The following is a 14,245-nucleotide window of genomic DNA, read 5'->3' on the forward strand; positions in this document are numbered from 1 at the left end:
CTGCCACACATACTCAGCTCTGCCACACATTCAGCTCTGCTACACATTCAGCTCTGCCACACACACTCAGCTCTGCCACACACACTCAGCTCTGCCACACACACTCAGCTCTGCCACACACACTCAGCTCTACCACACACACTCAGCTCTGCCACACACACTCAGCTCTACCACACACACACACTCGGCTCTGCTACACATTCAGCTCTGCCACACACACAGCTCTGCTACACACATTCAACTCTGCCACACACACTCAGCTCTGCTACACACATTCAGCTCTGCCACACACACTCAGCTCTGCTACACACATTCAGCTCTGCCACACACACTCAGCTCTGCTACACATTCAGCTCTGCCACACACACTCAGCTCTGCTACACATTCAGCTCTGCCACACACACACAGCTCTGCCACACGCATTCAGCTCTGCCACACGCATTCAGCTCTATCACACACTCAGCTCTATCACACACTCAGCTCTATCACACACTCAGCTCTATCACACACTCAGCTCTACCACACACTCAGCTCTACCACACACACTCAGCTCTGCCACACACACTCAGCTCTGCTACACATTCAGCTCTGCCACATACACACTCAGCTCTGACACAGACACACACACACACTCAGCTCTGCCACACACACTCAGCTCTGCTACACATTCAGCTCTGCCACATACACACTCAGCTCTGACACAGACACACACACACACACCCAGCTCTCCCACACACACTCAGCTCTGCCACACACACTCAGCTCTGCCACACACATTCGGCTCTGCTACACATTCAGCTCTGCCACACACACTCAGCTCTATCATACACACTCAGCTCTGTGCACACTCAGCTCTGTACACACCCAGCTCTCCCACACACACTCAGCTCTGCCATATACTCAGCTCTGCCACACACACTCAGCTCTGCCACACACACTCAACACTGCCACACACACTCAACACTGCCACACACACTCAGCTCTACCACACACACTCAGCTCTGCCACACACACTCAACACTGCCACACACACTCAGCTCTACCACACACACACTCAGCTCTGCCACACACACTCAACACTGCCACACACACTCAGCTCTACCACACACACACTCAGCTCTACCACACACACTCAACACTGCCACACACACTCAGCTCTACCACACACACACTCAGCTCTGCCACATACTCAGCTCTGCCACACACACTCAGCTCTGCCACACACACTCAACACTGCCACACACACTCAGCTCTACCACACACACACTCAGCTCTGCCATATACTCAGCTCTGCCACACACACTCAGCTCTGCCACACACACTCAACACTGCCACACACACTCAGCTCTACCACACACACTCAGCTCTGCCACACACACTCAACACTGCCACACACACTCAGCTCTACCACACACACACTCAGCTCTACCACACACACTCAACACTGCCACACACACTCAGCTCTACCACACACACACTCAGCTCTGCCATATACTCAGCTCTGCCACACACACTCAGCTCTGCCACACACACTCAACACTGCCACACACACTCAGCTCTACCACACACACTCAGCTCTGCCACACACACTCAACACTGCCACACACACTCAGCTCTACCACACACACTCAGCTCTGCCACACACACTCAACACTGCCACACACACTCAGCTCTACCACACACACACTCAGCTCTACCACACACACTCAACACTGCCACACACACTCAGCTCTACCACACACACACTCAGCTCTGCCACATACTCAGCTCTGCCACACACACTCAGCTCTACCACACACACACTCAGCTCTACCACACACACTCAACACTGCCACACACACTCAGCTCTGCTACACACTCACAGCTCTGCTACATACACATTCAACGCTCTTACACTCAGCTCTGCCACTCACTCAGCTGTGCTACACATACACTCAGCTTTGATACACACCCACCTTGCCTGTGTCCTGCTCCTCTTCCCTCGTTTTACAGCATAGTCACATGACCTGAGAATATCACATGACCTAAAGGTCCTGGCAGGATCTTCTACAGAGCATGCAGAGGACGGATCTGCGGCTCCACATTGTACTCCCCTCAGCCTCCAGCACAGCTCCGGGCGGTCGCACTGCTCCGGGTTGGGAGGTTTGCTGATGTAGTTTCCGGCCCCTGCGGATATTTTCCCATACATAGACTCAGCAGAGCTCTTCCTGCAATATACAGCAAGGCCTCCAAACTGACCAGGCTCAGTAATACCCAGCATACAGCGCGTCCGTCCCCCGAGGAGCCTCTATCACTGGGGACAGCAGCATTAACCCCTTCACCCCCAGGCAATTTTACATTTTCGTTTTTTCCTCCCTTTCTTCCAAGAGCCATAACATTTTTATTTTTCCATCAGACATATGAGGGCTTGTTTTTTGCAGGACGAGTTGTACTTTTGATTGACACCATTCATTCTGCCCCATATTGTACTAGAAAACTGGAAAAAAATAAATCAATGCACTGAAATTTCAAAAAAAAGTGCAATTCCACAATGGTTTTGGGGGGGGGGTATTAATTTACGATGTTCACTATATTGTAAACCTGACTCTGCATTATAATTCCCCAGGTCGGTGCGACTTCACAGACACCAAACATGGATAGTTTTAGGCCTTGTGCGCACGCTGCGGATTTACCGCGGATTTGCTGCAGAAAATGTGTCTAAAATTGCTGTAGTCATTCCCCAGCAAAACCTATGGGTATAAAAAAATGCTGTACGCACACTAGGTTTTTTATACCTGCGGATTTACCCGCGGAATTTCCGCTGCGGAATTAATTAGCATGTCACTTCTTTTCTGCAGGTATCTGTGGTTTTACCATTAATTATTATTGGTAAAAACCCACAGGGACCAACCTGCGGAAAAACCACAGCAATTCCTTGGCAAATCCACAACATCCCGTAGTATAACCGCATGCGGAATTTGCGCGCGGATTTCTGCCGCAGGTGCGGGATTCTTGCAGAGATCCGGAATTTTCTTAAGAAAATTCCATTTTCTAGTGCGCACATGGCCTTAATTTTGTGGTGAAAAAAAGTCAGAAAGTTGTCAAAAAAAAAAATTTGCGTTTTTGTCGCCATTTTCCGAGACCTGTTAAGTTCTCATTTTTTGGGATCTGGGGCTCAGTAACGGCTTATTTTTGTGTCTTGAGCTGCCATTTTTAATTTATATAATTTTTGGGTAGATGTGATGTTTTGACCACCTGTTATTGCAATGTTGCGGAAACCAAAGAAATGTAATTCTGGCGTTTTGATTTTTTTTTTTCTCATTACGCCGTGTACCGAACAAATTAATTGATTTTCTATTTTGATCGACCGGGCATTTCTGAATGCGGCGATACCAAATATGTGTATTTTTTTAATTGTTTTATTTTCAATGGGGTAGAAGGGGGGTGATTTGAACTTTTATGTTTTTTATTTTTTTTATATTTTTAAATACTTTTTTTTTTACTTTTTTTTATTTTTTCTACTCTCCTTAGGGGACTTGAAGCTGATTCTCAGAACACTTCTATTATACAGAGCGATGCATCAGCACAGCCCGCGCTGTACAGCAGAAATCATGGTCTCCTGTAAATGGCGGCGTTTAGTCGGTGTTCACAGGAATTATATCATGACAGTGATAGGGGCCATCAGATGACCCCAGCTGTCATGACAACCCATCGGCGCCCCGTGATCACCGGGAAATGATCAGATCAGACAAAAGCACAGCGAGCTGACAGTCCAGCACCATTGACTCCAACGAGAGTTAAATTAGCAGCAAAAAAAAAAAAAAAACACCAGCCAAGGAGGAGAGCTAGGACACAAAAATAGGAGGTGCGAATCATAGGAACCATAAAGGCAAAATCACAAAAAAGAAGAATGAGAAAAGTCACTCACCAAGATGAAATACAAGGTCCTTTATTTCATAAAATCGAGAATAGGTAGGGAAAGGATGCGGAGGGCAAGGACGATGGCTGCCGTTTCGCGCTTAGAGTAGCTTTTCTACGGGTCCACACATGGATGTGGACCCATAGAAGCGCTACTCTAAGCGCAAAACGGCAGCCGTCGCCCTTGCCCTCCGCATCCTCTCCCTACCTATTCTCGATTAAATGAAATAAAGGAACTTGTATTTCATCTTGGTGAGTGACTTTTCTCATTCTTTTTTGTGATGACCAGATCAGACGACATGCGAGAAGGGAAAATTGAGAGCGAAGCAAGGCCCTGTCACCCATGGGCAGGAAGAATGCATCAGCCCTCAGTCAGAGATTCACTTAAGTGGGGTTATTTTTGATATTGAGGTCTTTTGGGACCACCACCAAGCCCGCCGTTCATGTGAGATAATTGTTGAGTCCACTTATCACAGAAAACAGATTGTATGCAAACTGCAAAAAAAGTATATATGTCTTGATCTTCCAAAAATTGTGTTTTGTCTATCACCATGTTAACCCATGATGGTCCAACTTGCAATCCTACAGTGCGATACATTATGCACCATGAGAGACTCAATCTACAGCCGATCAATATGAATCCCATGAAGATCCCAAAAGTGTAACTCATGCCTTCACTTACTGTAGGATTCTGAGATGGAGTCTTAAGGGGGTTTTACACGCTGCGACATCGCTAATGCGAACTCGTTGGGGTCACGGAATTGGTGACGCACATCCGGCCGCATTAGCGATGCCGTTGCGTGTGACACCTATGAGCGATTTTGCATCGTTGCAAAAACGTGCAAAATCGCTCATCGGTGACATGGGGGTCCATTCTCAAATATCGTTACTGCAGCAGTAACGAAGTTGTTCCTCGTTCCTGCGGCAGCACACATCGCTCCGTGTGACACCGCAGGAACGAGGAACCTCTCCTTACCTGCCTCCCGGCAACAATGCGGAAGGAAGAGGGTGGGCGGGATGTTTGTCCCGCTCATCTCCGCCCCTCCGCTTCTATTGGGCGGCGGTTCAGTGACGCAGCTGTGACGTCACTGTGACGCTGAACGAACCGCCCCCCTTAGAAAGGAGGCGGTTCGCCAGTCACAGCGACGTCGCCGGGAAGGTAAGTATGTGTGACATATCTGGGTGATTTGGCCATGTTGCACAACAGATGTGGGCGGGTACCCACGCTAGCGATATCGGTACCGATATCGCAGTGTGTAAAGTAGCCTTTAGCCCCAACTGGACAACCTCTTTAAGGAAAATCGGTCACTTGGTCAAAAGTGGCCATGTTTTACTTTTAATTCATTCCCACTTCTCCCGTATGTATTACATTTTTCTAAAATCGACTATATGGTTCCAGAGATAGGAGCCTTTTTGATCAGTGCTAATTTTTATGATCAGAGGTGTGGTTCACAATAATCATACAAAACAGCCTAAAGACACACCCCCGAGGATTCCTTGGTAAAGACCATAAAAATTAGCAGTTAATAAAAAGGCCCATATCTCTGGAACTGAATGGCGGATATAAAAAAAACAAATCCCCAAAAATCTGAATACTCATGTCACACGGCAGGCGTCCAATAGAAGCGGAGGGGCCGAGAGCAGCCGCATGAAAGTCACGCCCACCTCGTTGTCGGAGGAAGCAGGTACGGTGTTCGTCGTTCCTGGGGTGTCACACGTAGCGATATGTGCTGCCTCAGGAACGACAAACAACCTGCGTCCTGAACGAGCCACGACATTTGGGAAATGGACGACGTGTCAACAATCAACGATTTGGTATTTTGCATCGTTAGCGGTCGCTCGTACGTGTCACACGCAACGACGTCGCTAACGAGGCCGGATGTGCGTCACGAATTCCGTAACCCCAGTGACATCACGTTAGCAATGTCGCTGCATGTAACGGGGCCTTTAGGATAGCATAGGGCCCCCTAGCCTGAGGGTCAGCTTAGGAGCCCACTTTCCTGCTATCATCATGACTAAAATAGAGATAAAAAGTCTCCTAACTAAATAGGCTAAAACTCCAATTTCACAGATCTAATATTTCTACAAACAAAATATAAAAAATAAATGTATATGATCTTGTAGTACAAATTGAAAAGTGAGTTTGCTGGCTGATATAATAACAAATATTGTAACCCTCCCTGCGTATTGTACTGTTACCTCTGGCACTGGTTTACTATGTACGGAGTGATTTCTGCAGTCTTTCCATTGACAAGATCCCTAAACAGTCCTGACACGTCTTTTTTTTTTCCTTTATAGAACGGTGGAACATTCTGCTGCTTCCTCCTCCTTCCTCAATCCTTCCAGTCGTATGACGTTGGAGCACGTGAGTTGAGCTGTGTGAGTGGCATAACGTCAGCGCTGAGTGACATGTCAAGCAGGCAGAGTGTAATATAGCCATGCATGACTTTACTGCATCATCAAGCACACGATCCCTCTGTACTCTCAAGAGATATGAAGTCTTGGGATACATCAGCATTCTTATAACGCTAGTCCTGGAATTTTTCAGAACTTAATACCAGCTGAATCACAACAGCAGCAGCCATACGGCAACTGTGTGAGACAACAACTGCCAATCAATGAGTGGAAATAGTTAAAGGCATCTGGTTAAGAAATCCATATGAAATTGAAGTATCCTATTAGGGACTTTTAAGTTAACAGAAATCCCCATTTAGGAACTGCATCTAAAACTCACAAAAACAGTTTCTTGCTCTGGAAAACACACCAGTTCTTTGATTTAAAGGCATAGAAAAACATAGAAAAAAAGCTCTCCATGTATTTATTAGTTAATAAAACTACACTAAATTGAAGCCTTCAATCTTCATTTCTTCACTCATTTTCAACTCTCCTGCAGCTTGCAGCCCAATCCAAGCTTTTGATTTTTCTCCTAGTAATACAGGCTGGATGTAAGGACTGCTCTCTTCATTAGCTCATATATCATCACAGCTTCTATCCTGCACTTGTTTCCTGGCCATGTGCTTTCCTCCACATCTAGAGCTTGTGTTCCCTGCCCTCCCTGAGACTGTGAATGCTATCTCCCTTCTTCAGTCTGTGAGGATCTGTAAATAATCCCATCCCTCCTGCTATCTCTAATACAGAGAGGAGGGCGAGAGTAGAAAGAGCAGTCAGAACCAGAAGATCTGATGTATTTTGTATCTTTTTTTTCCCTCCACACCTATAGCTTGTTTTTCTACCCTCACTGAGACTGTAAATGCTATCTCCCTTCTTCAGTCTGTGAGTATCTGTAAATAATCCCTCCCTCCTGCCATCTCTAATACAGACAGGAGGGAGGGGAGAGTAGAAAGAGTAGTCAGAACCAGAAGATCTGATGGATTTTGTATCTTTTTCTTGTTCCTCAACACCTATAGCTTGTTTTTCTGCCCTCAATGAGACTGTAAATACTATCACCCTTCTTCAGTCTGTGAGGATCTGTAAATAATCCCATCCCTCCTGCTAGCTCTAACACAGAGAGGAGGGAGGGGAAGAGTAGAAAGAGTAGTCAGAACCAGAAGATCTGATGGATTTTGTATCTTTTTTTTTTTCCTTCCACACCTATAGCTTGTTTTCCCTGCTCTCACTGAGACTGTAAATGCTATCTCCTGTCGTCAGTTTTTGAGGATTTGTAAATAATCTCTTCCCTCCTGTTATCTCTAACAATGAAATTAACAATGGGGAGAGCAGAAAGAGTAGTCCGAACCAAGAGATCTGATGGATTTTGTATCTTTCTTTGCAGAGCATTTACTTAGCTGTAGGATTTACCAACACGCTAAATCTACAATAAGGTAGAAAGTTTGACTACAGATTTCTGAACCCTTCAGTATGTTCACCACACACTGTCAGGATTCTCCGGTACTGGCAAAAGGGGGCAGACACAATACCACAAGCGATTTGCATACTTCCAGCCATATTCCAACCAAACATTCAATGCCTCTTTTAAATCCCTTGCATTGAGCGAGGCCACGCATGTCTAGTCATAATGTGGTCAGAAGTATGCAAAATGCTGCTAATACAGGATAATCCTGACAGTGTGTAGTGCACGCTGTAAGATTTCAGAAGTCTACAGTCACAGAGTATGACTGCAGAGTTTTATCATAAGACTAGACAACCCCTTTAAAGAAGTTATCCACTACCCTAACTCATTTCATTTTTATTCATCAATTGTGTTATTATGTGCCACTAAATGCATCCATACTCTTATTATAGTATTATAAACCTTTTATCATGCAGACAGCATCACTTGGTGTCTGCAGCTGTGATGTTTACATCCATCCCTTCCATACATTCCCCAGGCTTCTTGTGTTCTATTACAAGTTCCATCATACATTGCAGTGGCCTGTGAGCCAGAACTTAGCACCACCCCTCTATTCTGTGCTGCTGAATATTTTGGGAGATACCAAGTGTCAGAGCAGCCCAGGGTAGGTACCATCCCATCTGGCAACTGGCAGATATCCAGTACTGCCCTGTGACTGTGTTTTTTTATGCAGATTGTAGCGCTTTTCAACTGTCCAGGTCTGTGATTGAATTATCTAAACCCTTTTCTAGTGAAGTGATGTGATCTGCATTTAAAAAGCAAAGGTGTCAGCTCTGCTGTTACAGCTGAATGAAGCTGTCAGATGAGCTTGTGAGCCAGTGAGACAGACTAAGTATTATTCACTCCAAAATGTCCAGACCCACCATCAGGAGCCCAGTGACAACTTCCTTTAATTTGGTCTGATTCTCCATCCTGGGCTGCTGAAGATTTTGGGAGATATCAAGTGTCAGAGCAGCTCAGGGTAGATACCAGCCCATCTGGCAATTGTCAGATAGGCAGTACAGTCCTGTCACTGTGTTTGTTAAACAAATTTCTGCACGTTTCAGCTGTACAGTTCTGTGATTGGATACTTAAACCCTTTGATAGTGAAGTGCTGTGATCTGCATTTAAAAAGTAAAGGTGTTAGCCCCTGCTGTTACTGCTGAATAAGACTGTCAGCTCAGCTTGTGAGACAGAATAATTATGATTTACGCCAAAACGTCCACATGCACCATCAGGAGCCCAGTGACAACTTCCTTTAATTTGATCTGATTTTGGTGCCGGAAAAGGAAATATCAGACATAACCAACAAGGAAGAAGAATCTGGATAACGATCCAGTACTATGTGATCCCTGCTGAGATGCGCTCATAGATGCTACACATCTACAAGTCTTTCTTAGAAGAGCTATAATATTATTATTATTTATTATTATAGCGCCATTTATTCCATGGTGCTTTACAAGTGAAAGAGGGTATACGTACAACAATCATTAACAGTACAAAACAGACTGGTATAGGAGGAGAGAGGACCCTGCCCGCGAGGGCTCACAGTCTACAGGGAATGGGTGATGGTACAATAGGTGAGGACAGAGCTGGTTGCGCAGTGGTGTACTAGACTGAGGTCTATTGTAGGTTGTAGGCTTGTTGGAAGAGGTGGGTCTTGAGGTTCCTCTTGAAGCTTTCCATGGTAGGGGAGAGTCTGATATGCTGAGGTAGAGTGTTCCAGAGTATGGGGGAGCCACGGGAGAAATCTTGTACGCGATTTTGGGAAGAGGAGATAAGAGATGAGTAGAGAAGGAGATCTTGTGAGGATCTGAGGTTGTGTGCAGGCAAGTACCGGGAGACTAGGCCACAGATGTAGGGAGGAGACAGGTTGTGGGTGGCTTTGTATGTCATGGTTAATGTTTTGAACTGGAGTCGTTGGGTGATGGGAAGCCAGTGAAGGGATTGGCAGAGTGGCGAGGCTGGGGAATAGCAAGGGGAGAGGTGGATTAAGCGGGCCGCAGAGTGTAGGATAGATTGGAGGGGTGCAAGAGTGTTGGAAGGGAGGCCAGAGAGCAGGAGGTTGCAGTAGTCAAGGCGAGAGATGATGAGGGCATGCACTAATGTTGTTGCTGATTCTTGGTATATATGGCAAGGAGGTGAAAAATAGAGCTAATATACAGTTAGGTCCAGAAATATTTGGACAGTGACACAATTTTCGCGAGTTGGGCTCTGCATGCCACCACATTGGATTTGAAATGAAACCTCTACAACAGAATTCAAGTGCAGATTGTAACGTTTAATTTGAAGGTTTGAACAAAAATATCTGATAGAAATTGTAGGAATTGTACACATTTCTTTACAAACACTCCACATTTTAGGAGGTCAAAAGTAATTGGACAAATAAACCAAACCCAAACAAAATATTTTTATTTTCAATATTTTGTTGCGAATCCTTTGGAGGCAATCACTGCCTTAAGTCTGGAGCCCATGGACATCACCAAACGCTGGGTTTCCTCCTTCTTAATGCTTTGCCAGGCCTTTACAGCCGCAGCCTTCAGGTCTTGCTTGTTTGTGGGTCTTTCCGTCTTAAGTCTGGATTTGAGCAAGTGAAATGCATGCTCAATTGGGTTAAGATCTAGTGATTGACTTGGCTATTGCAGAATGTTCCACTTTTTTGCACTCATGAACTCCTGGGTAGCTTTGGCTGTATGCTTGGGGTCATTGTCCATCTGTACTATGAAGCGCCATCCGATCAACTTTGCGGCATTTGGCTGAATCTGGGCTGAAAGTATATCCCGGTACACTTCAGAATTCATCCGGCTACTCTTGTCTGCTGTTATGTCATCAATAAACACAAGTGACCCAGTGCCATTGAAAGCCATGCATGCCCATGCCATCACGTTGCCTCCACCATGTTTTACAGAGGATGTGGTGTGCCTTGGATCATGTGCCGTTCCCTTTCTTCTCCAAACTTTTTTCTTCCCATCATTCTGGTACAGGTTTATCTTTGTCTCATCTGTCCATAGAATACTTTTCCAGAACTGAGCTGGCTTCATGAGGTGTTTTTCAGCAAATTTAACTCTGGCCTGTCTATTTTTGGAATTGATGAATGGTTTGCATCTAGATGTGAACCCTTTGTATTTACTTTCATGGAGTCTTCTCTTTACTGTTGACTTAGAGACAGATGCACCTACTTCACTGAGAGTGTTCTGGACTTCAGTTGATGTTGTGAACGGGTTCTTCTTCACCAAAGAAAGTATGCGGCGATCATCCACCACTGTTGTCATCCGTGGACGCCCAGGCCTTTTTGAGTTCCCAAGCTCACCAGTCAATTCCTTTTTTCTCAGAATGTACCCGACTGTTGATTTTGCTACTCCAAGCATGTCTGCTATCTCTTTGATGGATTTTTTCTTTTTTTTCAGCCTCAGGATGTTCTGCTTCACCTCAATTGAGAGTTCCTTAGACCGCATGTTGTCTGGTCACAGCAACAGCTTCCAAATGCAAAACCACACACCTGTAATCAACCCCAGACCTTTTAACTACTTCATTGATTACAGGTTAACGAGGGAGACACCTTCAGAGTTAATTGCAGCCCTTAGAGTCACTTGTCCAATTACTTTTGGCCCCTTGAAAAAGAGGAGGCTATGCATTACAGAGCTATGATTCCTAAACCCTTTCTCCGATTTGGATGTGAAAACTCTCATATTGCAGCTGGGAGTGTGCACTTTCAGCCCATATTATATATAAAATTGTATTTCTGAACATGTTTTTGTAAACAGCTAAAATAACAAAACTTGTGTCACTGTCCAAATATTTCTGGACCTAACTGTATGGCAAGGAGGTGAAAAACTAGTGGAAAATCCCTTTAAGTAAAGAAAAAAAGGAGCATTCTGTGAAAATGTTCCAAAGTTTCTCATATTTCGCTTTTACTATTGTTTTATGCAACGTCTGTTGAATGTACAGTTCTCATATATCAGATGTATTATAAAGTTCTGTGTATTAATACATAATGATCCCTTATGAAAAATGAATATATATATATATATATATATATATATATATATATAAAAACACACAATACTCTTTATTACATTCTCTTAGATGTAGCTTTGCCAGATCTCTCATTTTCCCCTTTGTTTTGTCGACAATGACCCTCTGCTATAGGCAGACTTTGGTGTCTGATAGACGCCTGTCTAAGAATCAGTCTAAGTGGCATGTGCCGTAATTCTTTCCGACTATTACTAGCAGTAGTGGTCCGTCCAGCATTGTAACCATATGGAATACATAGACACAAGTGCAAGTAAAATTTCTAATTTAAGAGCCCACCAGCCGCCTTTATGCTCTGCTCACCATCTGGACCATACAGTGAAGGACAGTGTACCTTGGGCAGACGCCAAAGCTCCTGCCAGCATGAACCCTAAAGTACATAGCCCGTTCTGCAGGTCTGTGATTGTCAGTTTCAGAGCAGGTTAGACAGCAATGCAACTTAAGCTCCTTACTTGTATTAATCACTTTGAGACGTCCAGCGCACAGCCTGTTCCTTTGCTACTCACTGTAGATAGAGCTAACCTGGTATATAGACTGTATAGACATGAATCGGATTTGGCATTCTATCCTTAAAAAGGCTATGGATATATTTGTCACGCAAAGAAAAAAAAAACCCAAAACGTGCATACAGTTAGGTCCAGAAATATTTGGACAGTGACACAAGTTTTGTTATTTTAGCTGTTTACAAAAACATGTTCAGAAATACAATTATATATATAATATGGGCTGAAAGTGCACACTCCCAGCTGCAATATGAGAGTTTTCACATCCAAATCGGAGAAAGGGTTTAGGAATCATAGCTCTGTAATGCATAGCCTCCTCTTTTTCAAGGGACCAAAAGTAATTGGACAAGGGACTCTAAGGGCTGCAATTAACTCTGAAGGCGTCTCCCTCGTTAACCTGTAATCAATGAAGTAGTTAAAAGGTCTGGGGTTGATTATAGGTGTGCGGTTTTGCATTTGGAAGCTGTTGCTGTGACCAGACAACATGCGGTCTAAGGAACTCTCAATTGAGGTGAAGCAGAACATCCTGAGGCTGAAAAAAAAAAAAAAACCATCAGAGAGATAGCAGACATGCTTGGAGTAGCAAAATCAACAGTCGGGTACATTCTGAGAAAAAAGGAATTGACTGGTGAGCTTGGGAACTCAAAAAGGCCTGGGCGTCCACGGATGACAACAGTGGTGGATGATCGCCGCATACTTTCTTTGGTGAAGAAGAACCCGTTCACAACATCAACTGAAGTCCAGAACACTCTCAGTGAAGTAGGTGTATCTGTCTCTAAGTCAACAGTAAAGAGAAGACTCCATGAAAGTAAATACAAAGGGTTCACATCTAGATGCAAACCATTCATCAATTCCATAAATAGACAGGCCAGAGTTAAATTTGCTGAAAAACACCTCATGAAGCCAGCTCAGTTCTGGAAAAGTATTCTATGGACAGATGAGACAAAGATCAACCTGTACCAGAATGATGGGAAGAAAAAAGTTTGGAGAAGAAAGGGAACGGCACATGATCCAAGGCACACCACATCCTCTGTAAAACATGGTGGAGGCAACGCGATGGCATGGCCATGCATGGCTTTCAATGGCACTGGGTCACTTGTGTTTATTGATGACATAACAGCAGACAAGAGTAGCCGGATGAATTCTGAAGTGTACCGGGATATACTTTCAGCCCAGATTCAGCCAAATGCCGCAAAGTTGATCGGACGGCGCTTCATAATACAGATGGACAATGACCCCAAGCATACAGCCAAAGCTACCCAGGAGTTCATGAGTGCAAAAAAGTGGAACATTCTGCAATGGCCAAGTCAATCACCAGATCTTAACCCAATTGAGCATGCATTTCACTTGCTCAAATCCAGACTTAAGACGGAAAGACCCACAAACAAGCAAGACCTGAAGGCTGCGGCTGTAAAGGCCTGACAAAGCATTAAGAAGGAGGAAACCCAGCGTTTGGTGATGTCCATGAGTTCCAGACTTAAGGCAGTGATTGCCTCCAAAGGATTCGCAACAAAATATTGAAAATAAAAATATTTTGTTTGGGTTTGGTTTATTTGTCCAATTACTTTTGACCTCCTAAAATGTGGAGTGTTTGTAAAGAAATGTGTACAATTCCTACAATTTCTATCAGATATTTTTGTTCAAACCTTCAAATTAAACGTTACAATCTGCACTTGAATTCTGTTGTAGAGGTTTCATTTCAAATCCAATGTGGTGGCATGCAGAGCCCAACTCGCGAAAATTGTGTCACTGTCCAAATATTTCTGGACCTAACTGTATATTATCTGTTACCCATAGTTAATAATATTGCAACCTGCAGTCTTCATTACTTCATACATTTTCCAACCCACTGATAAGTTTGCAGCCTGATCTAACTGGCGTTCTTTTGTCTTGTCAGAGTAAAGGCCCCGTTACACGGGACGTTATATTGTGCGATCACATGAGCGATCGCACTCGCCCCCGTCGTTTGTGCATCACGGGCAAT

At 44.4% G+C, this 14,245-nt stretch overlaps 1 protein-coding gene across 3 annotated transcripts in view; it reads left to right on the forward strand.

The window, feature by feature from the left end:
• ESRRG (estrogen related receptor gamma) overlaps positions 1 to 14,245 on the forward strand; it is a 1,119,561-nt gene that overhangs the window by 751,168 nt on the left and 354,148 nt on the right. For all 3 annotated transcript variants that reach the window (XM_075339129.1, XM_075339124.1, XM_075339125.1), the window contains exon 5: positions 6,196 to 6,262. The gene's annotated coding sequence lies outside the window, so the exon portion shown is untranslated. The remainder of the gene's footprint in view (positions 1 to 6,195; positions 6,263 to 14,245) is intronic.

Source organism: Anomaloglossus baeobatrachus, chromosome 3, assembly GCF_048569485.1.
Source record: "Anomaloglossus baeobatrachus isolate aAnoBae1 chromosome 3, aAnoBae1.hap1, whole genome shotgun sequence".
In the NCBI taxonomy this organism is placed as follows: domain Eukaryota; kingdom Metazoa; phylum Chordata; class Amphibia; order Anura; family Aromobatidae; genus Anomaloglossus; species Anomaloglossus baeobatrachus.